Source organism: Euprymna scolopes, chromosome 5 (genome assembly GCF_053919585.1).
Source record: "Euprymna scolopes isolate OS-2025 chromosome 5, ASM5391958v1, whole genome shotgun sequence".
NCBI classification, from domain to species: Eukaryota; Metazoa; Mollusca; class Cephalopoda; order Sepiida; family Sepiolidae; genus Euprymna; species Euprymna scolopes.
The window spans coordinates 86010443-86036633 of NC_136486.1; positions in this window are offsets into that span (position 1 = coordinate 86010443).

Below are 26191 nucleotides of genomic sequence, written 5' to 3' on the forward strand. Positions count from 1 at the left end.
TCTGCTGCCAGTCGTCGCGGGTTCGCTCCACTGGACATGAGCATTGGAGGTTCAGATGGTGTCTATCTGATGCGCAACATATACTGCACCTAAACTGTACAAGCAAGTTTGGAGTCAAGGTGAAAAGTCCTGTGGTGATTGAGTGAGACTATGCCAACACCGAGGGATAAAGCACTAAGGCCCCAACTAGTCATCGTGAAGACTGACAGACTGCATGATGATGATGATGATGATGATTCATATAATTGTTATTATTTTTTCGAGCAAACGAATTTTATATATTTAATTAAACATCCAGAGTTTGTGAGTCTCACGTTACATGTAACTAGTTACGGACAAAACTAACAGAAAACAAAACGTACTGCCATGCTTCTTAAAATCGGTTTATCATAATTATCTTTTAGTTTATGTCTAAAGTTTGATTGTGTTTTAAAGATAACAGACCAAATTTAATATCCAAAAGAAAAAAAAATGGATATTTACGTGTTGAAAAATTACAGTTTAAAATGTTGAAAAAAAAACACACAAATTTTGTTCGAATTTCAAATTCGAATAAATCAACGTAAAAATCTCTGGAAAAATAATTATCAATTTTCTCATGCTATTTCAACAATAATTAGTAAATTAAAATCATAAGATACCGAATTAAAAAAAATGTACATACATTTTATCACAAAAAATGCATTATAAACCATAAAAGCAATTTACGGTATGACACACGTTATGTTGACAAAAGGTGCTGATTTTCACCAAACTAAGGACCACGATAGGCGTAATAATTTCGTTTAATTATTTTATTTTTATTGCAATAAAACAGGAAAAACTTATTCAATTGGAATATTTATGAATATACAGACGTAAGAATTTCACTGAAGATTTTTCTAGAGATTGGATGGGTAAGGTTGGAGGGCCAAAACTTTTGCGTTTTTTTCAACGCTGTGCATCCGTAAGTAAACAAATGAATCGATGTTTCACTTTTCCCCATTTTTTAAATTAATTTTTTGTATTCCTGATATTCAATATTTACAATATCTTTTTACAAAATTCTAGAAAAATTTTTACGCTGATGTTCCTGCATGCAAGGAAAATATTGAATTATTAGATGTAAAATTTACACTAAAATGTTGCCTTAATAATAACATGAAATATGTTTTGTAATTATTTTTTTTCTGGTAAAAATATTGAATATTGCTTAATTCGATCATAATATCGCTAGTTTGAGAAAATTAATTTTTCTTCGAATTGTAACGATATTATTAACATAGGCTTTAGGTTTTTTTGTAATGTTTCTGAAGATAAATATATTTTTTAATTGTTACAATCTACGATGCTTTATTTTGATAAAAAGGCGAAGTTAAAATCATACGTTTTTTTAAATCTATAATTTTAGTAAAAGTGTTTTTGTTTACAGAAAATAGTAGATTTCCAGTAAGATTTAAAAATTAATTATGAGTTCATTATATTCCGTGATCATTACTTATAAATACTGAAACTTTCCTTAAAATTGGTTGATTTCCTGAATTTGGGTGACGTTTTAAGTTAAGGGGGGGAGTCAAAATGAACATACATTTATTTTGCACGTATCTACATGTAACCTTTTCTCTTCCCCTATTTATCTCTCTTTCCCAGTCGCCAATAGTGCTTAGACAAAGACACTTAGTGTTTGAGTATACAATTTGTGAATTAATTTTTGTGGTCGTGTTTTCTATTTTACGGAGTATGTTCTGCTACAAACCTCACTGTCATCTCTCAAGAATATTGTCGCTTAGTTAACAGTATTACTCCAGTTGCATTTACCAGCATGCGACATTCATTATTTATTCGACAATTGCAGCTGCTAAATATATTTGGATCGGAATAAAAGTACCCCCCATCGAATAATTGAATATATATAAAATAAGTTAACAAACCAAACACAAATCGAAATCAAGTAACAGGAGAGGATTTAGCTAACCATTCCTTCTATCAGCTATTCAACATCACAATAAGACAATTCTTTTTAAAACTTATAATATTTCAATAAACCAAAAAACGAACACAAAACAGAAAACTCTAAACTGCAGCTGTTGGTGCACTAGAAAATTAAAAAGAAAATGCCCGAGCAAATATTTCACAGAGAAAGATACATATTTAAATTTATTTATCATAAAACATATTCCAGTCGTAGAAAAACAAATTATGGCTACTACTAAATCATTTCTGGTAAAAATCATGAAATAATTTATAATCAAAATGAGAACAAAAATTAGGTTATTTTACTTTTTCATAATTCTTCCAAAATAAATGTACAACAAAGACATATAAGCAAGGGAGATAAAGCTGTTCTCCTATAAGGTTTACAATTTAATTAAATTTTATAAATTTGAATTAAACTGTCAAGCACCAGATAGGTTACCATTTGTGGTTACCACATAGTACACGGGAAGAAGGCGCCACATTCCTAACAAAACTAACGTCCTTAAAATCATCTATTTTTATACTAAAGAGTCACCGCTTATGAAAGCTCTAAGGTCACTTTAGAATAAGGATTAATGATAATGTCATTTGGTGATAAACTATCTTTGGGAAGATTGGAAATAATGAATAAAATTGTCAGAATTTGATTATTGAAGGGAATAGAAGGACAGGCATTTGTTAACTTTGATTTTATAAAAGACCATGTTGTTTTCAGCTTTCAAGCAACCATCATTTTATTGAATTCAACATATACAATGATCTTGAAAAAATTATTCATGGAACTTCCGTCTAGTTTTAGGTACACGGAAAGAAATGAGAATTATTTACGGTTGTTGAAGCTGGACGTGTTTACCTCCTTTAATCATATATATATATATATATATATATATATATATATATATATATATATATATATATATATATATATATATAAATCAAAGAATCACTTTCGCAAATGTTTAAATTCATGACCATTAATTGTCCAGGCAACGCAGACAACGTTGATAACAGTTAAAGTGTGAATACATTTTTGAGCCCCCTGGCTTTCTCTCTCTCTCTCTCTCTCTCTCTTTCTCTCTCTCTCTTTCTCTCTGTCTCCTGATATATATATATATATATATATATATATATATAATTCAGTTCTATTTTTCATCCTTTCTTTTGTTTATTATATATTCGTAATTGTTAAATCTAAGTAGTTTGTTTTCTGATTTTCCTGAATTTGATTCATTAGCTTTAGTCATGCAATTACGATGATTATGAGTCCAAAAAACTGATGAAATAGAGTTCCTGGCGGGTGTAGATAGCCCCGCATAAATGTTGCCTAAGTCTCATTTTATTTGCAAATAACCAAAATACCATTCATTGTCTTTTGATTATAATCCGACAAAATTTAAAAAGTGTAAAGGCAATTTACCCAAATCACTGCATGATGACGCCATGGAAACTCTTGTTTGCGTTTTACGAGATTCTGTTCAGAAATATTCGCAATTATACTCATTAGTTGCTTTCCCCAACTCCACCCAATATAATGATTAATGCATGTTTGCAAGCTTCAAATGTCGCCAACTCTGGGGGAAAAACATGTGTTTGCCGTCCATACGCTGATATATGGCTCTTAAAATTGTCAACATATAAGTTTCCGCAATCATATGGAATGTCCGCCATTATTTATTTCAGAAAATTAATCACGAATTGCGTATCAATAACTATTCATAGTGCTGTGGCGAAATAAACACGCCTCACTGTCAGACTGCATATGATGCTCAGAAATAAAAATACAGTTTAGTTCCAACATTGAATTCGAGTGCATTTTGTTTAAGTGTTGTGCTACCATAAATCGAAATGACGACAAGAGACGAATTTGGATGTAGTAGAAGAATTTTGTAGTGATACGTGGCATTAAAAAAAACTGTAGTGGGCTAAGCAGCATTAAAAGATTTTTGTATTAAGCTACTATTTATTAAAACAATTTTCCATAGACCTATGCTGTATCAAAGAATTTTGTATTTAGCTACACTTTTTCCCGTAATTCTCAAATAACGTATTGTATTTACTAGGAAATAACTTACAATAAATGTTTTATTTTTCCCAAATTCACCAGAAATTATGATTAATGTTTTTTTTTATATGATTCAAGTATTGTTTATCGCATCGACATTGATACCCTGCCCCAAATTGTCCAAATTTTCAATCGTTTGAGAATATCTAAAAAAATATTCATTAATTAACGTCCTATTTAATCTTCTGATGACCATAAGAAACGCTGAATGGTCCCAACCCTTGGCTTTTCCAGGCATAGGAAGAATACCATCTCTTCTAAATTAATAAAAATCGTATTTTTCCCAGTGGTGGTATAGTATGACTCCTAAATGGTTAAAACCCTATGTTTCGCCAATATCCGTCAATCTATGAGCGTTGAAAAAAAATGTTGGACGTTGCTAACAAGATTTGTTGGACAAATATGGTTGAATTGCGGAAAGGATTGTGAATTCCATTTAATTTGTTTTCATCGGCGGCGTTTTTGAAGGAGGTATCCTGTATATTCCCTAAACCTTATTTTAAGGTTTGATTATATTTATTAAATAACTATCATTGAAAAACGACACGTGCTACATTTATTTGTGTCCTATTGAATTCTGCTGATCATAAATGGATTCATTTGTATTGGCAATCCGCACATTAACTTTTAAACGGCCGCAACTGCTATCGTGGCCCGTTTCTTTTGATAACTCTCTTCGATATATACTTCTTCGGCCCATCTTGTCTTTTCATGTGGCTAAACAATGTTTTTCACGCTTGATCACGTCGCTGTGCAAGTGCGCGAATACCCCAATTTCTTCTCGTATGTCTTCCACTAGATCCAAGGCACTCGTAGAATTTTCTTGTAGTACTCGAATGCCATTATCTTGCTGATACCTGATTTTATAAATGACCATGTTTCAAATCTGTAAAGTTACCCTCCGTAATTGACTGGCGTTTGTTTCAAAACCGTACTAATCAGGTTGTTAAGTCCTCCCTTAACATATTCTCCCTTACCTACACATCTAACGACTCGTACCAGTCCAATTGTATTGGCGTTATCAAAGGCTATGTCGTAGTCCAGGAAAATAATTTTTGTCGCTTCTCACATAATCTCTAAAAAAGCTGACAGACATTGAAGATGAGATCCATTTACGTATCCTACCTATGTTGTGCTCGTTGTCTTTCTGATCTTCCTTGCGAGGTCATACGTAAGCAATTCTTGCTTGCTATTATTATTGATGAGCGCTTTAATGCGATGGTCTTAACATAGTTGTAAATCACTCTTCTACAACAATGGTATTGAAACGTAACCATACCCTATGCATTAGCATTACTAGTTCTCTCCGGCGCATTTTCGGTTCTTCAAGTGCTTGAGTGCACTCTCCACCTCTGAGCGAAGGAAACACCAGCTCATCATCATATATGGAAGGCTCATCCTCTGGATTAGAAACCATTCTAGCGTGCCTGCTTTGATTCACGTACAGATCTCTACAATATTCTTACCATTTTCCCAATATATCTGCGTTCTCAGTAAGAATCTGCTATGCGATCCCTTTGTTCATCTCCAGACTGTTTCTTCCGCAATGTGAAGTCTCTGTTATGTCGCAACGCGTGATCAAATTCTGGTTCTGGTTCTTATTGACATACCCTCTGTATTTCCTTCTATTTTGTGCGATACTCCACAATGTTGACGCCCTGAACTTCTAGTTATTGTCCCTCTTCGATTAGCTCACGAGTAGCTCCGCCTATCCAACTCGATCTCATCTCCTTGGTGAGCAGATGGTGTTTGGCTTCATGGAGTGTTGGTCTGTTGATGTCATCCCACTGTTTATTGACTGCTCCTACCGGTTCTTGACTTCAAAACTGTACTTTTCAAATATGTTACTCATGTCACATGGAACAGGACACTATTGACAAGTATTAGAGTTTGATTATGATGTCCACCAGTTAGTGATCAGTACCGAAATCAGTTCCTGGTATGACCTTGGTGTTCATGATCGCCATTATAGTGTAGTCTATCTGGTTTCGCATTTTCCTATCAGGTGACATCTCTTGCGTCGCAGAAACAGTTTGGTTATCACCATCAATTTATTATCCATTGCAGAGTTCATCAACCGTCTACCTTTTTCGTTTCTTTCGTCAAGTCTAAAGCGCTTGTCATCTACATCTCGTTGGCTACCTTCGCCGATTTTTACATTGAAATCATCTACCAACACTAGGAGATCCCTGTCTGTTATCTAGTCTACTTCGTGTTGTAGAGCGTCATGAAAGTCGTCTAATTTTCTCTCTCTGTCATGCAATCCAACAACGCCCTATCCACGCTCCATGACAAATATATACAACGCCATTTCTTCCCGCTTGCTTCCTTGCAGAGTAAGATTCAGTTTGAAATAATCCTGTCTATTCCACCACTCTTGAAACGGACACATTATGCTTTTCCACTTCAGCCACAACAGTTGCTAGTTTTCTGCTATCCAAAACACTTCAAACATTTCATGGATTCATCGTATGGTGGCGTGTAGCATGATTCACACAAGTTTCAGGTTAATAATGCAATTCAATCGTACTAGCGTACAAACCCCGCTCATCAGCAATAATATTAGAGATGCTTCCTAGCCTGAGGAACAGCCGTATGCCGCCCTGTTTGTTTTTTTTTTTACTGTATTTCCAGTCGTCATCTAAGTGTATACGCAGAAAGTATATATCCGATACGTTGATATTATTTTCAGACACACAGTGTCCGTCCCAGGGACATTTAGTTCCCATCGTTGTCGCTTAGTTAAAATCGTTCACAAGCTGCTCTTGTGATCGAAGCCGATACTTCAGACTCTAGCCCGCTGGCACTGAAGGGGCACAATAGATATACAATCGTCGCTCACCAATCTTCGGATATCGGAATGAGTAAAACTTTCCATTCCCGGAAGGCATCCATCAATTGACTTGCCTCACCAGATTTTACCGGCCAGCCTAGATCGTTGCCTGACCTGATGACCAATGGATTGGATCACCTCCAGATGACAGATGCGGTTGTTTAGTTTGAAAAGGTACTACCCGTCCGTGACACCCCTTGTAGAACAGAGCAAAACTTTATTTAAGTATGATACTTAATATTCTCATCGTAGGCGCAGACACACTTGGTGTAGAAACCATTGTTTCACCTCTCGGAGTGATGGACCCGTAGATCTTGTCAGGTCATCGATTTAAGAAAAGAAAACTCTGATATTAAAACTGGGGGAGGGAGGCCTCCTCAGTCATGGTCGACAACCTTCCTAGAGCTGGTGACTCGAACAAATTTTCCGGTTTGCAAACCTAAATTGCATAAGGAGTAGATAGGCTTCGCTTATTGCAGGCTTTCACATTCCTTCTTTTTCTATTAACCAGGCGCAGAGGTACAATAACAGGGATCCACCGGAATCACCCTGTGCTTGGCCTTGTTTCTTGACTAGGATATTGAACGCCGTTCCTCTATCCCCAACTTCTTTCTTTCTCTCACAAACTGAGCAAATTGAGTTTGCTTGCATGCCACTTGTGCTCACTCGGCTGGTCTGGGCCGAATTGACAGTTTGTCTGGCTTCTGTTTCCAATTACAGGAGCCCTAACTCTTTGGTAGCGCTTAGAGCAACTACTTTATCATCAGTTGTATAATATTGGGATAGTTGTAGTGCCATATCGCGCATGGAAAAGGACTCTGATACTATCTGTGGTGTGCTTTCGTGAGGCCACAACTTCTTAGCTAGGACTCGGCTAATGTAACTATTTTGTGTATATACTTGGCGGCAAAACATGCCCACGTTTTCCAACACTCCTCCCTATCTGAAATTAAACAAAACGTAATGAAATAACCTCAACAAATCCACGATCAAACCAGACAACCATACAAACAAAACTAATTCATCTCCACTCTTGTGGCTCGTATTCACAAATATCCATGGGTTTAGAAGTAACCTATGTGATGTAGAGTCTTACCTCTATATCTTAGCATTAAGTGAAAAAAACCCTACGCTCCTCAATCCTCTCTGACTACTTTAACATGACAGAATACTTCCTTCTCTGCCGTAAGGACTCAAATAGATATATGTATGGGCTTGGAGTTTATATTTGAAGCACTCTTCCCTTTACTAGAGAGTACCATTTGGAATCGGATGACCAGGCCTTTATGTGTTTTCGACTAGCCTTTCATCACTACCTTAGTTATATTTTCTCTACCGTCCTTCTCAAATCAGGACTGTACTCTAATCGATCATATCTCTGATGGTATAGATGCAGCTCTGTCCTTAGATAGTAACACTCAAATACATGTGTTTGATGACTGCAATGTCCACCATAAAAATTGGCTTGGTTTCTAAGGTTGCACAGATGCAGCTGAACGTTCTACTTATAGCTTCTCTATAACCCATTTCTTCACACACAGACAATTATGTTCTCAACCTCTCAGATCGTGACCACCAGCAAGCTTCAGATTTATTTATTACCACAGTACCTGAGGATTGCATAATTAATGCCCTCGGTCCACTCGGAAACACAGATCACCTAGTGGTATCAGTAGACATCGCACTTAAACCTCAACCCAAGCTGAGGAACCATTGCTCAAAACAACAAGATACTTCAAAAGGGGGGACGGGGAAGCCATCAGAGATGGCCGATAGTATATCTCCTCGTAACAATAAACAATGAAACAACTGAATGGTGCAAAACGGGCATTGAATCATATATCCCCGTACGGAAGTATTATAGTAAGCCTCACTCATCCCCATGGTTCATTACAGATTGTGGAGCTGCTATTGCACAAAGACAGCATGCACTTCGTCGGTTCGTACATCATAAATCAAATACAAATAGGCAAAAAATTATAGATGCTAGAAATCATTGTAAGAGAGAAATAGCCACAGCTGAAAGAAGGCATGCTGAAATAACAAGAGAATGTATAGAATTGTAAAAGGTAGGAACTCGTGATTTCTAGAAATATTGTAATAGTGCATTGAAGAAAGGGTAATCAGTAATTTCCTAACTATCCAACAACCAGAAGTTTGCATGCACGGCATATACCATGCACTGGATAAGGTGGATGAAGCCAGGGCTGTAACCTTCGATATATCCAGAGCTTTTGACAAAGTCTGGCATTAAGGGTTGCTAATGAAAATTAAATCACAGGGTATAACTGGACGAATACTAAATATAATTAGATTCTTCTTAGACAAGAGGGCCATCCATGTCATGGATTCACGTTTATCCAAGTAGCATAACATTAATGCGATAATGCCTCAGGGATTGATCCTTTGAGTACTATTATTCCTGATATTCATCAATGAACTCCCCGATAATATTGTGTCCGAGATGGTTATGTTTGCTGATGATATAACGCTCTATAAAATGAACGGATGCACATAAATCCAAGAAAATAGCTGAATCCTTAAAAAATGACCTCCAAACCGTAGTGGAATAGAAATGTAAAATGCTAGTAAGACTAAGCTGCTCTTCTTTAACAATTACAAGAAGCTTCTCCAACCACCGATATCCGTGACAAATAACTGCCTACCTGAGAATTTTTCATTCAAACTCCTCGGCTTAACATTCGCGGGAAATATGAACTGGAACAAATACATTGAGGACATTACGAAGGCTGGTGCGAGGAAAGTAGGCTCCCTCTATCGTGCTAGAAAACTACTCATACCTGAGAGTATCCTATATCTCTACAGGGCCACCATTCGCCTATACATAGAGTATTGTTGCCACATATGGGCTGGTGCATCTATCACTAGTCTCGCCCTCTTGGATAGGGCCCCCAAAAGGGTCTCCAATCTAATAGGTGTCACTTTGTCAAGTAAGCTCGAACCCTCGTGCAATCGCCGCAATGTAGCATCCCTGTGCCTGTTTTACAAATATTTTAATGGAATGTGCTCTGATGAACTTGTTAACCTTCTGCCCCCCTCGACGTACATATTCCCGACAAACCCGCTTAGCAGCAAAATCACACCCGTTCACTGTTAAGGCTTCTAAATGCCAGAAAACTTACTCTAATAGCTTCTTTCCTAGAACAGCTAGACTCTGGAATTCCCTTCCTGCTACCTTCTACCCTGACTGTATTGATATGCAGAAGTTCAAATGAAACGCAAACCAACGTCTTGATCTTTCTTAGGAATGGTCCCAATTAGTAGCCCCTTACGTCCAAGTGGTAATATGCCTTGTTTGGGGTGAAGATGGGCAAAAAAATGCATTACACATTTCAGTAAGTGTTACAAATATTAGTACGACACAAAACACTTTTCTGTTGTTTAAATAGGTTTTTCAAAATGCCGAATCATAAGAGACTTGTTGCAAGTATTTGCTTATTGAAATCAAGTTTTATTTATCCTAGGAATAATCACTTATCAAAGCCTTAAGCCAATCAATGATAAGGATTAATGAGACAAGAATGATTGTTGAGCGAGGAATATTATGGGAGTATTATAGGTATATTATAGGAATACTAACGTTGATCAATGGTATGAACTAGATTTGATTGCTCATAGGGAGACATTTAATAAGAATGTGCTGTTTTTGGATCTGAAGACGACCAAGTTGTAATCACCAAGGAACCATTCTCATGGTAATGTGTTCTATAGATAGGAAACTTTTGAAAAAGTTCTATCCATAGAAATTCTGTCTGACCCCAGGTATATGGAGGGGGAAAGGAAATACTATTTTTTGTTGTAAAACAAACGTGTTCTGTTTGAGAATGTTTTACATTCAATAAAATATTGATAATGTAAATAGAGACTAACAACATCTCTTCTGTGAGAAAGACTTTAAGGAACAGAAAAGACTTTCATCTTTCACAAGATTTCGGAGTCCACTTTGAACGATGTATAGATGAACAAAGAATGCTCAAAACTGTAGTTTTTCATCGATTGAAGTCCAGTTTATTAGTTTCACTGAAGACAGGATTCAAAACGTTTTTATTGTTTGAATATGCTTTTCAAGATTGCTAATCGTAGGAGACACGGATGAAAGTGTTTTATAATTTAAGTCAGATTCATTGAAATTGATCCCTGGTTATCAGAATTCGGTTCAACTTATTCAATCCCGATAGATAAAGCAAAAAAAAAAAAAAAAAGGAAAAAGAATAAAAATAGACAAAGAAAGAAATAAAATAAAAAATAAATAAAAGCATTAACCCTCCCCGCCTCCAACATACACACACAACGTCCACCATCTCCTTATGTAGCTAGAATGCGTCTGCTAGGTTCCCACTTCCGATATGACCCTAAAAATGGGTAGGTCGCTGTTTCCAGACTCTTCAGCTAAGGTTAAAAAATGTTTCCAACTTTTAAACCTAATTTGTACTAATTACCGCTAACTATTATCTTATTACAGCTTTGAATTAAGAACTCGTAACTAAATTTTACCTATCTTGTCTTGCATTTTTGTTCTGTTCTGAAATCTTTTCAAATATGCTGTTAACCAATATCGTCTTGTGACATGTAAAACGGAAAAAAAGAAAAAAAGTCACCTATGTAAACGAGAACCTCCCAAATTAAAATCTTGAATAATTATCTAAACTCAAATGTAAATTAATATTAAGCCGACTTCACAAATTGATAAAAGTTAATTATTGGATTTTAATTATAAGGTAAAGCTCGAATGATCCAAACTCGAGATATATAATGCCAAAAATATCCACCCATTAATATGGGAGGGGAGATTATCTTCAAAAGCGTCCTGAATTGATAATTGAGCACCGGACTTCTACTAAGTAGATATTAATAAGCCCCTTTACCCATTCCCCCTATTTTTTTTTAATGGAGAGTAGATAATACAGTGGATATGTTATCGGCAGCTCCAGTAACTCTCGCTTCTCCTTTTTTTGTCCCTCAGTCCTCATGCAAATGAGTGATTTTTCTGACAAAGGGCGAAGAAAAAGCTGCTTTAAAGGTCGGTAGTACTTGGTAAACAGTAGTCTGAGATGTCGGAAATTTTTCTGTCTCTATGTCTATTCTTGTGGCCATGTCACTAGTAAGGGTGCTGGAGGCAAACGTTTGTCTGGGCTGACGTTATCCGCCTGATAGTCAGGGACCCGACCCTTGGATTAAATACTAAGGACGCTATCCTATCAGCAAGCGCAAAGTACTGGAACTGCTGTATTGTCATTTGGTGAATGGATTCTGGACCATGCAGTAGTCTCTGGTGGGGCCTCTCGATGCCATACTAGTGGGTAATTGTTACGGCTTTACCTTTTCATGTGTTACAAAAAAAATCCTGTCTTTTTCTCTCTTACTTTCCCTCTATGTACTGCTCTAACCAAGTATGACGACCTGTTCCACAAATCCCAAAAGCTCAACATGAAACATCTCCAGAAAAAAAAACTCGAATAAACCTAGAACCCCATCTGATAACGTAGACCCCTACTACCATGTCTCCTTCTCCAACATCAGGGGTCTACGTTCCAACCTTCCAGAGGTTGAAACCCAATTACAGGAGACGAAACCAGACATATTCTTTCTAAGCGAAACTGCAATAGGGCCGACCACTTCCCTAGATGACTTCATAATTATCGGATACTATAATTAAACATCTAAATATAACGCCCAAGATCGCCATGGGCATGGAATATGTGCCTACATTAAAGATCGCTTCCCATGTGGCAGGGATATCTCTAGAGAAGATCCTAATTCACCTTATATGTGCTTCCGGGTTGCACTAGCTTACACCACTGCATTTATATTTGCCCTCTATCGGCCCAACAACAGCGCAGTTACTATCTTTAAGAGCATATCTGAGAAAATAGACAACATCCTGTCTGCACACCCCTCGGCTAACATCCACATCTGTGGTGACTTCAACGTCCATAACGTGGAATGGCTGACCCACTCAAATAAGACGGACGATGAGGATAGCTTCTGTCATGATTTTGCCATTGCTTATGACCTCACTCAGATTGTTCGCGAGCCCACCCGTGTGCCCGATACTACAGGTCAATATGCAAGCCTCCTAGATCTTTTTCTCTCAACTTCCCCTGATCTATGTTCATGTTCCGTTCTTTCTCCTCTAGAATCCTCCGACCACTCCGTCGTATCAGTTAAGATAAAAATGAAATGTAATAAGTCCCCAGACGTACTCCTTCACCGTACTGTATACCGATACTCCATGGCTGACTGGGATAGCTTCCGTACATTTATATCTGATCTACCTCTTCATTCCATGTTTAAAAAGGATGTGTCCTCTATAGTATCAGACCTGATCGAATGGTTAATTGTAGACATAGACCGATTCATACCATCTAAAAATTCCAACAAAAACCTACCAGCCAGCCATGGTTCTCCCCAGAATGTGTTGCTGCCATCGCGCACAGAAATCACCTTTTCCAACGTAATAGATACACTGACTAAAGCTGCTTTCAGGAACGCCAGCAACCACTGTAAAAGAGTAATAAAAAATGCAAGAGAGCTATATGCCCAGTCTGTTAAATCCAAAGTAGCTGATCAGCGGCTTGGTTCCCACCAGTTTTGGCAAATAACAAATAGGATCCTGAACAGAAGTATGCGTTCTATCCCAACCATTGTCAACAGACCAGAGGCCATCTCGTCAGCTTCAGACAAGGCCAAACTATTTGCCAAGAACTTTGCAGCTAATTCTACCTTATGCGACGAAGATCATCAACTCCCCATAATTCCTCTTATAACACAGAACACGCTATGTAACATACAAATATCTGTGCATGAGGTCGCCAAGCTAATCAAGAACCTTGATTCCAGTAAAACTACTGGTCCTGACGGCATCCCAATTATAGAGTTAAAAAAGCTTCAACCAGAACTTGCTCCCATACTTACGAAACTATTTAAGCGTTGCCTTAAGGAGAAGTACTTTCCAACATCCTGGAAAACCTCATCAGTATGCCCTGTATTTAAGAACTCAGGTGATAATCATCTCCCTCTCAGTACAAACCAATAAGACTCCTGTGTGTCATAAGTAAGTTGCTGGAATCCATATTAAATAGAGAAATAGTCAACCACCTCAGCAAAAATAACCTTCTTAGTGACACGCAATATGGTTTCCGTTCTGCAAGATCTACATCAGATGTGCTAACGGTTATATCTCATAGGATTAGTGAATCTCTTGACAAAGGCTTCCTTTCCAGGACAACTACTCTTGACATATCAAAAGCCTTCGACAAGTGATGGCATAAAGGCCTACTTCACAAGATCTCCAGCTATGGTATAACTGGAAATATTCTCTCTATCATTAAACCATTTTTCTCTGATAGGCTCATAAGAGTAGTGGTTGATGGACAAAAATCAGAGGCCTGCAGTATTAATGCTGGAGTCCCTCAAAGGTCCATCCTGGGAGCAACTCTCTTACTGATCTTCATCAATGATCTCCCTAAACACATACTTAAATCATTCGTTGACATCTATGCTGATGACACGACCATCTACGTCAACACATCAAAGGCTGTAAATGGCAAAGCTCTCTCTGATTCTCTCTCCTCTGATCTCGAACGAGTGGTTCAGTGGGGGAAGACGTGACTGGTTACCTTTAATGCATCTAAAACCAAACTCCTATTTTTACATCATCAACGCTCTGATCCCCATGTGGCATCAATTTAAATGGATGGCTCTCGTCTAGGAGAAGCCCCATGTTTTGACAAGCTTCTGGGCTTGACCTTCACTCCTGATCTGAAATGGAACACGTACATCAAGTCTGTTGCCAAAGTCGCTGGAAAGATGGTAGGATCCTTCTACCGCTCCAGAAGATATCTCACTACTGATGCAATTCTCTATCTATATAAAAGTCAAGTACATCCAAGGATGGAATACTGCTGCCATATCTGGACCGGGGCTGCTAAAAACAGCTTATCCTGCCTTTACAGAGTACAAAATAGACTTCGTGGCTTAGTGGGGGATGCCCTTTTCTCTTCCCTGCAACCTCTCTCCCACAGAAGAGACGTTGCAAGCCTATCTTTGTTTTATCGTTATTTCCATGGCAGGTGCTCGTCTGAACTCCAATCTCTGGTCTCCCCTCGCCAATCTTTTACGAAAAACACCCGTCTAGCTGAATCCACTGTCAAAAACTTCCCTACTCTTTATCTATGCCTAAATCAAAACGTAGATTCCATGAACAAAGCTTCTTTCTTAGAACTGCGCGCATGTGGAACTCTGTTCCGTCTGCTTACTTCCCTCCTGTCTACAACTTGGATGTCTTCAAGTCCAACATAAACAAATTCCTGATGAACCGCCCCCTTAAGTAGACACTTTAAATATCCACACTAACGTACTATACTTACAATAACCCTTATCCCTAAGTGGCTTCCGGGCCTTGATAAGTGGTGACCACCTTGTAAAAAAAAATACAGTATGTTCATTTCGCCCACATTACATACTAATAAATATATAAATAGTAAATTCAAAACTATAAATGTCAGATAAATATGAGTTTCCCAAGTTCAAAGACGGTATTTATTTATATATCCATCCATCCAGCGCGGTCGTAGCCGAGATTAAGCTCACCACAGAAGTTTTAGTGTAATTCAAATCTTGTCGGTAGCTGAATACTTGATGCTTAGCCAGGGCTATCAAGGGTATTTTTATCGTGACGTCATCACTAGATGGGGTGCCTACCACGCCTTAAAAAAAGCCCCATCTACCCTCGAGAGAAGGATAGATCGCACCAGTTTCTCAACCTGGTATTTTACCTCGCGGTACATACAGCGCCTCGCCATCCCAAATGGTCACCTATCTGGTACTGACCAGACTCAACGTTGCTTAACTTCGATGATCTAGCGAGAACCAGTGTGTCAACGTGATTGTGCCGTATAAAAGGCACATATATTTAGATATAATACTAAAATATTCATATAATATCATAGAATTACGCTAGTAATCTGATCTTTCATGCACAAATTATTATCATTTCTGATAAAAAAAAAACATCTACCGTTGACATTTTATTTAGATTATTGTCAGGAGGATTTTTTCCGACTTCAATTAAGGCGGAGGGGTAAGTCTGATGCGATTGTCTGATTGGTTATTTGTTTGCTTGCTTCTCCTCTGCATCATTTCGTCTGTGGATAAGTGATTTAATTTTTGTAACGTGATGGAAGTATATACATTTCTTTATCCACAAATAAATGCACATTGGTCTTTATTATAGAGTGGTGGGTGCTGACGAGACTTTTACCTCCTCATTTTGAATGCATATTACCAAGTATCATTTCACGTTTTTCTGCTTCCAAACCGTTTGCACTTACACACTTCTGCAAAGAGAAACAAAACTGATAAAGTTACACATAAGCTAAAGACATAGAATGCAGCAGTGTATTTCTATCACAGATATTCGAAACTTACTGCATAGTAATATTGCCTCTCTTGAGATTAGGAAATAAGAGTTTGACATGCGTACTAGATGGTTATCAGTCGACCCCGTTACTAACAAACAGTTTATATGATTTTTTCCTACTTGAATGTAACATCTATGGAGAATTAGGCAAAACTGGCCATAATATGCTTCTTCCAAATCGTATACTTATCCTTGTCTGGATTCAGTGCTTGATTTCAAACAATGTAAAAATGTTTTATTTTGTGAAGTTAAAATGATCGTTCTCCACCGAACCCCAGATTCGCAATCAAAACTCTGACCCAGACTCAATATAACCATGACACCCACAGAACTCCTGTCTCTTTGCTGGAATATATATACAGATATCATTTGTTTCAAGGAACTACTCGAGATTATCAACTGTTAATCTATGAACATAAAAAATGATAGATATGTATGTAATATACGATTTGAGTCTTTCACGCAGGCTAGCGTTCATATCGTTTGACCAATCGTAACCAAACTAGGTTAAAGTATCTGTTATGGTATTACTTAGAATTGTTTTAATTTCGAAACATCTAGGCCATGGTTACAGAAAATATGAAGGTCACACTTTTTGCGATAATTCCGTTTATTATAAAAACCCGTTACTTATTGCCGCGTCTTATATAATCTTAATATTTGACCTTCACTTTAAAAAGTTTGATGAAATGAACGTGCTGATTATTCTAAATTCAATGTACAGATCCAAGGCTCTTTGAAGAAATAATTCTAATGCTTACACACACGCACACTATCTCTCTCACACGCCCCCTATATATATATATATATATATATATATATATATATATATATATATATATATATATATATATATATATATAATGTTAAAAGTCCACGCATGCTTCTAGGGTAGTAATTTAAATCTTATGAGGGTTTTCTGAAGCATGAAAAACGATGTTACTTTTTGTATTTAATATTTTTATTGTTATTTTTTATATTTCAAGCAGACCTCCGCTTTTGGTCACAAAAAAGTATCGAAATGAAAAAGAAAAAGAAAACCGTTGAAAGAACTGGAGATTTGTAGCGTGGACAGCGTTCATTCCTAGAAATCATGTTCGAAAAAGTTCACGTGAATTATTTTAGCCGTTTGTGGAAGAAGATTGTGCTTTTTAATGTTTTTTAACGTTGCAACGTAAAAGCGATCAATTGAAACAGCAAAAATGAAACGCAATTGATTTCAATATGTATAATGGAATAGAAATTCCAAGTTTTTACTTCGTCCTTTTTCCATAACACCACAATTGGAACAAATACATAGATAATTGCCGAGGCTGCTGCGAGGAAAGTGGACTCTCTCTAATGTGCTAGAAGGTTACTCACCTCTGAGAGTATTCTGTATTTCTATAAATTCAATGTTCGCCCATGCATTGAATACTGTTGTCACGCCTGGGCTGGTGCATCTACTACTAGTCTCCCGCTCCTAAATAGAGTTAAAAAAGCGTTGCTAACGAAATAGACCTCGCATTGTCGGTCAAACCCAAACCTCTGTCCCATCGCAGAAATGTGGCATCTCTGTGCCTGTCCCCCGAGTACTTAAATGGTAAGTGCTCGGACGAGCTTAAAGCACTGGTTTCTCCTCGACGTAAATACCCCGACGAACCAGAAAAGTAGCAAAATCGCATCCCTACTGTAAAAATAGATTTCGTAAAACCTTGTTTCTCTCGAACTGCTAAACTTTGGAATTCCTTTCCAGTCCCCTGCTTCCGTGACTGTACTGACGTGCAGAAGTTCAAGTGTAATGCGAACAGACATTTCGCTGCCCAAACTACCTACATAGTATCTCTGTAAATTTGGTCCCAAATAGTAGCCCCTTACACTGTGTCTTGTTTGGGCTGAAAACGTGTAGAAAATTCGAAATCGTACAAAACCATCAACATTATTTACCATCAACTACGCACTTATTAGAGAATAAGAGATTTTTCATATTTCAACTGTTAAAGTTACGAGCAAATGCAGCATTGCAGCAAACTTAAACAGTACAATAAAATAATTATTATATGTACCAGTCGAGTTAATACTAAAGTAACACTAGTAAATATGAACATTCTTTAGTAATAACAGAAATTCGGATAAGTAAAATAAAAACAAGACAAAAAAAAAAAACATAAAAACACACACACACAAAACAAAAACAATAAAAAAAACGCGTTTGCAATGACGCAAATGTCGCCTCATCAACCAGCGACGTAAGCAGATATAGTGATGCAAGCAAGAGGTAAGAAAGCAAAAATAAATAGGCTATGTCAGCTGGTGAGTGGGAGATGCCATTCTGCCAAAATGAACCGACCCTAGCTGTGGCATGCCGTAAAGCCAAAGGCGTTATTACACACCGGCAGGATCTTATCAGAGAGAGTAGTAAGTTACGACACATAGCGTAACAGAATACTTCTCGTCTACATCTTGCCAGTCGCGCCCTTTATCGCCCTTCAACCTACCCGTCGTACGCTGAACCATTCATCTCTCTGTATAATCTAACCTCATCAGCGTAACCCTACTCAGCGACGAACTCTTTGCTATTCTTCCACACTTTCCAGCCTTCTTTGTTCTTCCCAGCTACTTGTAAATTATTTACGTTTCGCTTCTTTATTTCACTGTTTTCTCACTACCCTTTGCCCTTTTCTCCACCACTGCGTTTTTTTTTATCTCTTTCAATAATACCAACCCACATAAATGTACCAATTGATAGACACAGTTTTTGTATTTCACAGTTGCACTCACACACACACACACACACACACACACACACACACACACACACACACACACACACACACACACACACACATTTGTATGTACTCTCTGTCAAAAATTACGGAAAAATATGCTTTACCAGTGTTCGCACTAATCTTTATATAAAGTGTTATACATTTGTTCGTAAATTCACTTTTAAACTGATTAGCAGATCGGTGTAAATTTTAGAGTACAACTACTAGGACTATATTTAGTTTAATTTAGTTTTATGCAAAGATAATATAAAAAAAGGATGAAAATACTGATATTTCCGATTGTTTACGAAATTTTAACATCAGCTATTAGACATCAATTAATAAATACTACCCACATTTCAGTTTCATTAGAATATATTTTAAAGTGTCATAAAGAGTGCATAACCGCTCTCCATTTGAAAATTCAAATATTTCAGATGTGCATTAACATAGTAATTAGACACAAATTAAGTAAGATTCACTGAATTTTAATTTTTTGTTAAAATTCTATAAGTTCAAACTTTACATTTAAGAAATTTTCCAGAATAAAAATAATGTTATGGATTTTATCAAAATTGGATGTTTAGCATCGTTATAACTTAGTAATGATGAGGTGTGGTGCAATACTCTTCTGTGTGTGGAATTAAATTTACACGTTCTGGGTAGGACGCGTATTTTACTAGAATTTATTTAGTCAGTAATCTAATTTTTTTGAATATTAATTGTAATTACCATTACTGATGACATAAAGAAATAATACTCACCGTTAATGTTTTATTTTATAGTGAAAGCTTTTGTTTCCGTATTCATTTAAGACGGGATGGCTTACAGCTTGCTTTCTCACTTCTTCTTCACCTTTTGAAACTTGATTGCGTTCCAGCTCAGAAAAAGGCACGTATTTTACTCGCAAACTTCTGTATGGCAGAACAGAGTTATATTTATTTATATACAAATGAATACCTATTGTTTTTAATTCAGAATCGGAGATATTTCCATTGAGCTGTTTCATCGTTCTACGACTCAACATTATGACTAAAGGAAATTGGCGTATCAACACCGAGATTCGAACCCACGGCTACAGACACCTTCTAACTGTGCCCAGTAGTGTTGGATGCTTAGCATCTGAGCTAACGAACTCATCATTGAGAGTAAAGGAAATCATATCAGCAAAATTCCTTTTTTCATGTATTATATGATACTCGTAACCTAGAGTACTCAGTGCTTTTTATCTAATAATATTGCATTACGCAAAGTGGAAATTAATATTACACTCTCTCTCACGCATATATAGGGTAAAAAAACAGTGTTCTGACTCTTGTGGGCAGGACCTTTTCGTCTCCTTATTTCCTTTTTCATATAGAAGAGATTTTGTTAGTTTATCTGTTATCGTTATTTTATGGCATGTTCTCGGCTGAGCCTAAATCAATGGTCAGCTCCTGTTAAACTGTTTGCACTCGTCTAACTGTAACAACAGTTTCTCCCTATTCTATATGGGCCTAAAACTAAACAAAAATATCATTAGCAAAGATCATCACCGTGTTGTCTAACCGTCTACTTAACACCCATTAACGCTTATCCTTATCCAGCTTAAATAAACGGTGACCCTCATATATATATATTCGTGTATGGCATAAAAATCTGCTTCATAAGATTTCCAGTTACGGAACAGTTGGAAATGCATCCCAGTTATTAAACCCTTTTCTTTCTCATAGGTTTATACGAGTACTTGTTAATGGGTAATGATGGCGTCCTTAAGGGTTCCATACTGGGCCCAATACTCTTCCTGGTCCTTATCAATGATCTTCCAAATCACATTCTTAGATCATTTTTAGATATTAATGCAGACGACACTACTATCTACGGCAACACTTCAGAGGCCGGAAATGATCAAGGTTTTCTCTGATTCTCTCTTTTCTAATTTTTAGCATGTAGTGCAATGGGGGAAGAGTTGATTGGTTTATTTTAATGCATCTAAAACCAAGCCCCCTCTTTCCACCATCAATGCGCTGACACCCACCTCGTCCCACTTAAAATGAATGGCTCTCGTCTTGAAGACGCGCCATCTTTTGGCAAGCTTTTGGTTCTCACCTTCACTTCTGTTGCCAAGGTTGCCGGAAAAATTGTTGGATCATTCTATCGTCCCAGTAGATATATAACTGCAGATGCAATCCTCTCCCTGTATAAGAGCAAATTACATCCTAGGATGGAGTACTGTTGACACATATGGGCAGGAGCTACTCGGAGCACCCTATCGTACCTTGGCAGAGTTCACAACCGACTTTGAAACCTAGTAGGTAATGCTATTTCTCTTCTCTGCCACCTCTTTCTCACAGAAAAGACGTTACTATCCTGTCTCTACTCTATCGTTATTTTCATGACAAGTGTTTGTCTGAGCTCCGATCTATGCGCTCCCTTGCTAAACCCTCGGAGAACACTCGTCTAGTTACAATCACTATCAACAATTTCCCCTATTCCCTATATGTGTCTTTATTGAATTCCATGAACAAAACTTATTTGATAGAAGTGCCACCCGTGGACCTCTGTTCCACTGACCCGATTTCCACTGATTATAATATGGCTGTCTTCAAATCCTATAAAAACAAGTTCTTGCTGAGTCGACCTCTTAAATAATCAAATTATACCAAATTCCAACTACTAACGATTACTACACTGTTGTTCCGATGACTTTCGTACACTCATATCTTTATCCTAGAACAGCTTTCGGAGTTGGATAATAGTGACTCCCGTCTCTCTCTCTTTCTCTCTCTCTCTCTCTCTCATATATATATATATATATATATATATATATATATATATATATATATATATATATATATATATATATAAAGAATAACAGTATAGTAACATTCCAAGATCCAAATATTTATTTTGTATGTTTCGTTATGCAGAAACAAACGGTTATTATTATGTCAATATCATCCCCTTTCGTGCATATACTCTTCTTTTTTCTATCTAAGCAAAGATTTTCTCATTTTCCTGAAGAGTATATGTACGAAAAGAGACAGTATTGACATAACTGCTTTTTTCTTTTAGTATTGATTGAAGAGTATATGTACGCATATGTACATATATGTACGCATATGTACATATATGTACACACGTATATGTACACAAATGTACAAATGTATATGTACTGTTTGTTTTAGTATTGACTGAAGAGTATATGTTCGAAAAGAAACAGTATTAACATTACTGTTTTTTTTTCTGCATGACGAAATGGACCTGTAAAAATGTACCGAAATTTTAACATGCTGGAGGAGCAGTTTTGCATGAGAAATTAATATTTGGATCTTGGAATGTGACTATACTGTTTTTCCTTTATATTTGCTCTGTTGCTATATTTAACACATATTGAGCTTCCAAACAAAAGGGATTGCTATATACGAAGTGTGAATGTAATTATAAAAACATATTTTACCAAACACACACACACATACACACACACACACATATATATATATAGATAGATAGATAACTAAATTTTATGAACTTAACTTAATTATATGCACTTAAAAATATTTAAATAAATATTTAAATTAGAAATTATTAATATATATATATATATATATATATATATATATATATATATATATATATATATATATATATATATGACAGCCCCTTTAAGAAACACGTTTCTTATCGTTGAGCACTTTCAGTTGAATTAAAGTCTGTAAATTTAGCTCTTATGCATAGATCATCGTATAACGATTAGATCACTGTCTGACTGACGTAAATGAACATTTAAAATTAAAATGTTTGAATTCAACATTATTACACGCGGTTAATGGTAGCCGAATGGATACGGTCTTTGCTAATCGAGCCAGAGATGGCTCGTGTTGCCGAGTTCGAATCGTTCCACTGTTGTTAATCGTGACATCCTGCACTGAAGATTCCCGAAAAGATGAACCACTAGTGTATGTAGGTATTTAATTATTATAGTAAAAAATAATTATATATATATATATATATATATATATATATATATATATATATATATATAGGGATGTATGTATGTAGTGAGGAGACACATTCTTTTATTATTTAAATTTCTTGTAGTGTTATAAAAGATGCTGGAATTGCTCCCTATTGACATCTATGCATTTCTGACTACGTTCAACAACGTTTGCAAACACTGCCTGTACATCTTCTCTGGCGATTCTCCTGATAGCGTTAGTTCTCCTTTAGTTGGTTTAGATTGTGAGGATTTTTTGCATAAACTTTTTGTTTTAAAGTCCCCCAAAGATAAAAATCATATGATGACAAGTTCGGGGAGCGTGGTGGCCATAACCCTTTGTTTATTGATCTCTCTTCCGTAAACATGTCATGAACTCGTGTCAGTGATCTGTTAGACGTGTGATATGTAGCGACATCTAGTTTGAAAAAGAATTTTGTCTTGTGGTGTCAGTTGGTAACTAAGAGAAATATTAGAGCGATCGTGCTACTTTTAATATATATATATATATATATATATATATATATATATATATATATATATATATATATATATATATATATATATATATATTATACCCTGTATATATATTAGTATGTGGACGATTAATCGAAATCGGAATTTAAAAAAATCGTAACTTTTGGGGTAGCGGAACAAGCCTCTAGCTGTCGTAATACAATGTAAGAGAGCAGATGTTGCACAAAGTTCGATATCTTTTCAAATAAAACTTTATAACAATTAAAAATAATTAAAAGTCCTCATTTTAATAAGCGATACGTCTTTTTCATGATTTATTATTTATATTTCAGAGTTTAATACCTCCCTTATTAACATCGGATACGGTATCATTATGATCTGAAAATATTCCACATTCGTGGTTAAGTATGCCCATAAAAGTTTCATTGGCAACAAGCAATATATGTGCCTGTCAGACGATGTATTCATTATCAATTATAAGGTTCGTTTACAAAGTAATGAGGCTAGGCTTTTCTTTTCATTCTCCAGCTTGGTAACTTCCATACAAATTTTGACTGTGAAGATAGGATAAAAAATAAAAACGCGTTTATTTTACTCGTTTTTATCTGAAACTATGCATAAATTAGGTTGCAAGGGGTTATTTTTTGGGATCGTATCTAATAGAAGACGGTAGGGAATTGAACAGTGAGATATCTGTTCACATTACATTTAAACTTCTACTGATTAATATAGTCAGAGGAGCATGAACTAGGAAGAGAATTCTGAAGTCTAGCAGACAGAGAGAAGAAATTATTAGAGTAGAAGGTTTTTCGGCATCTAGAGAACTCAAAAATCGAAGGGTGGAATTGTTAAGGAGTATGCAAGTCGAAAAGGCAAACGTGATATGCGTTCACCAGAGAAGACACCATTAAAGTATTTGTAAAATAGACATATGAATGCTCATCGCGGCGATGAGACAGAGGTTGGAGATTAGCCGATAGTATGGGACCTTTTTTTAGGTCCTTGTCTAAGAGAGGGAGACTAGACCAGCTGTGGTAACAATACTCCATGTATGGGCGAATTGCGACTTTGTAAATATATAGTATACTCTCTGGCGTGACTAATTTTCTCGTATGGAAGAGGAAACCTCTCTTATGTTCGTATGTATTTCCGCATTGTCGTTTCTGGTGTATAATCATCGATTATGCCAAGTGGGATTGGTTAATATTTTCGTTCTTTTTACTGAGGGATCAGCGATTATCAAGTTAAAACGACATTCGAGAATAAGGATTAATGCGATGTAATGATAGCTAATCCAAAGGTGAAGTAGGTCATCAGAGGATTGAAGATGATTCGTGAAATCAAGTTTGGTTACTTGGGCGGTATACGGCAGGAATATGACAGTGGATTTTAAAGAAAACTAAATTATAGTCTGAAGGAAAGCACTTCTGTGGCAATGTGTTCTACGGACGAGAAGCTGTTGGGAAAAATGAGTGAGGAAATTGTTTTCGTTTTATTTATGTCTGGAAAATGAAGCAATCAATTCTTATTTTCGAGCACACACCCACAAATATACGATGTAAAGGATGCTTTCTATGAATAAATGATATCCGTTCACATCCACGCTTACAGATTTCCATATGTAATAAGTATACATTGATGCCCTTGTGTGTGTGTGTGTGTGTGTGTGTGTGTGTTTTAGGCGTGTGTGAAAGGGAAACGGGAGTGCTGGATATAAACATATATTTGTGCATAGATCTAAACACACAGCACAATCATGCATTCATATAAACACAGTACTTGAATTACATCGACACCTCTCCAGCTTTTTCAAGTTATATTTTATGTGAAGCCTTCTGACTCGTTCTCCCTACCGAGCCTAGCCCACCGTGTGAAAAGAAGTCGAGAGTCATTTTGGCTCCAGTCTGAACTCAACGACTGTCTACCCATTTGACATTAGAAGACATAGCAGAAGCGGGACAGAAAGAGGAATTAAGCAAGCAGTGGCTGAGCTGAGGTTGTCTAGGAGGGGTGAACTGAGATAAGAATAGGGGCAAGGAGTCAAATTGGAAAGATGTCAGGTTGGGAGGTAGGGGTCCTTTGTGAGGCTGCTGCAAGCACTCAGAGGAAACAGGAAAGGAGCCGTAGATGGAGAATGAGATTTGGGGATGAGATACGCTCAGCCGCTCGAGGCCATGTTTAGAGCAGATACACGGTTTAAATGACTACACTTATATAGAACTAGTTGGAATACACATGCCGGGACGGGTGCATTTTAATAAAAGCACGCATGAAAGTGGCCAGATTACAGTGGACTCAGCAAACTAGGTTCGCGTTTTCTCGGGGTTGTTGCATCACTTGCACTAATATGATTGAGAAGGCTATGAACCTATATATTTTCTATTCAGCTATGTATTAAATAGTAGGGTAAACTAAACATTTAAGCTTTAATTGAGCAACTAGTCTAGGAAAACTCCTAAATGATCCAACTTCTTTTTCTGCTTATTAAGGTATTATTTCCACTCGTTACGGACTTCTTTTTATGGGATTCGAACTAGAAATGTGGATTTTTATGTGTACCGGGCAGGAGGCGTTTTTATTGGCGACTCATTAAAATATTTATTTGAATAATATGATTTTTTATATTTGTACTTGGTGGAGGTATGTATTGGCTACTATTTTTTTAATACTTATACTTATAGTGGCTAGTAATTAGAAT